The sequence below is a fragment of the Poromitra crassiceps genome (genome assembly GCF_964638095.1).
Source record: "Poromitra crassiceps genome assembly, chromosome: 4".
NCBI classification, from domain to species: Eukaryota; Metazoa; Chordata; class Actinopteri; order Beryciformes; family Melamphaidae; genus Poromitra; species Poromitra crassiceps.
This window is the reverse complement of record NC_139626.1, coordinates 27,938,593-27,941,046: the sequence shown is the minus strand read 5'-3', so window position 1 is coordinate 27,941,046 and position 2,454 is coordinate 27,938,593.

Here is a 2,454-nt window from a genome sequence, read left to right as displayed (position 1 = left end):
CACACACACACACACACACACACACACACACACACACACACACACACACACACCCACACACACACACACACACACACACACACACACACACACACACACAAAACACGCACACATTTTTTTTTTTTTTTTTTTTACAGTGCACTTGAACGCAACATGCAATATACCCGCTGAATAAGTGTCCAAATGTTCATGTCATTCTGGGCAATACTCTTCTGTTATAGCATTTCAGTCTGGAATATGGAATATTTATGACTAAAAGGCTAAAAGTAATCTCATGTGTAAGAAATTACTGTTCTACATTGAAGTAGAAATTTAAATAATTAACTTGTTGGTTTTGGATTTATTTAGCTTCAAGAGTGCATTTTTGTTCTTGTGTGACCCTCAACACAGGCTTTGAGAATCCCGGGCCACTTACTGATACTTATGCTTAAATTAACCCACTCATATTCTGGTTTATTTCAAGAAAACCATTTCGGCTAGTGGAAATTCTAATTGGCTGGTAACTTTAAAATCTAGCAGCCATATTGGCAGGTGGTGAAAAAAGTTAATTTCAAGCCCTGCAGGGAGAGCAGGTGGTGACATAGGAGTGAGTGAGGAAAAGGATCAAATATAGGTGGTTAAGACTGAATAATGACATCACAATTGTTAATTTAAAATGAGTTATTCCTCTAAACCTGGCTTCAAATGCCCCAAATTTTTCGCACTGGCGCCGTTCAGCCCTCAGCAAAATCTGGTAGCGAGGACATTTTTTTGTGGCCCTCTCTATCATCAAAGTTGCCCATCCATGGGTTACGGCATGACAATATTTGTTCGGCCCCCGGCAACAATCTGGGTTTCTCATGTGGCCCCCCATGAAAAATAGTTGCCCACCCCTGAGCTAGAGGGTTAGCTGACCATGGTAAATTGTCTTGTCTTGGTTTTAGATTAGCTCTTTATTCTTTCTTTTTAATAATAATAATTGATTGGATTTATATAGCGCCTTTCTAGACACTCAAAGCGCTTCACATATCAGGGGAGGGAGGTGGAGGGAACTCAACTCATCCACCACCGATGTGCAGCACCCGCCTGGGTGATGTGTAGCACCCACCTGGGTGATGTGTAGCACCCACCTGGGTGATGCACGGCAGCCAGTTTGCGCCAGAACGCTCACCACACATCAGCCTATCACGGTGGAGAGTTGAGGACTGAATGTGCCAATGAGGAATGATTAGGTGGCCATGATTGAAGGAAGGCCTGTTTAAGAATTTAGCCAGGGCACCGGGGTTACACCCCTCAGGGCACCGGGGTTACACCCCTACTCTTGCTAAGAGTGCAGATGGGATCTTGAATGACCACAGAGAGGCAGGACCTCGGTTTATGTCTCATCTGAAGGACGGTGCTCACTCACAGGGCAGAGTCTCACTCACAGGGCAGAGTCTCACTCACAGGACAGAGTCTCACTCACAGGACAGAGTCTCACTCACAGGGCAGAGTCTCACTCACAGGACAGAGTCTCACTCACAGGGCAGAGTCTCACTCACAGGGCAGAGTCTCACTCACAGGACAGAGTCTCACTCACAGGACAGAGTCTCACTCACAGGGCAGAGTCTCACTCACAGGACAGAGTCCCTGTCTCTGACAATTGCAACATTCTGTCAAATAATCACAATTTGATTGAATTCTTTGTCACTATCTTTCAGCCCAATTTTAAATCATTTTTGAGTCATTTAGTCATCTTTCAAGGTCTAGAAATAGGATTTGTTTCTTGTCCCCTGCAAAAAGTGCCAATTTACACTACAGTACTGTATATGAGTATATGAGCGTTATATGCCCAAAATGCACAGCAAAATCCTATTAAATTGGAGTACATGTATGTAGATATGTGTGTGTGTGTGTGTGTGTGTGTGTGTGTGTGTGTGTGTGTGTGTGTGTGTGTGTGTGTGTGTGTGTGTGTGTGTGTGTGTGTGTGTGTGCGGGTGCGCCCTGCGCGCCCATTGACCAAGTGTCTCTGCATTGGTTTAACTGCCCATAAAGCCCCTGGTATCAGTGTTCAGTGGGTGGGCTGGTCAGTTGTTAGTTTTGGGGGGGTGACAAGTGTTCAGGGATTTGCTCCTCCTTAGAGGAGATTTTGAGTGATTTTTGTGGGGGTTGGATGGGGGGGGGGGGGGCGGGGGGTCAGAAATGACTGGAGCATCATGTTGGGTGGTGGTGGTGGTGCACATGTTGGAGTTTAACCCTGTAGCAGCAGCAGCTTTGCACTCTCTCATATCATACACTGAATGTTCACGGGCTCATAAGTCACAGATGAAACCTCCAAATCAACTTTTCTGCACATACAGCAGGGTTGTTTTTACCATCAAAGGACTTTCTTGAAATGGATCGTAGTTAGCTACCATACGGTAATAAAACACTGTTACTAAATTCCCATACATCAAATGAGAAATGAGGCTGCATAAAAAGGAGGCTGCTATGCAG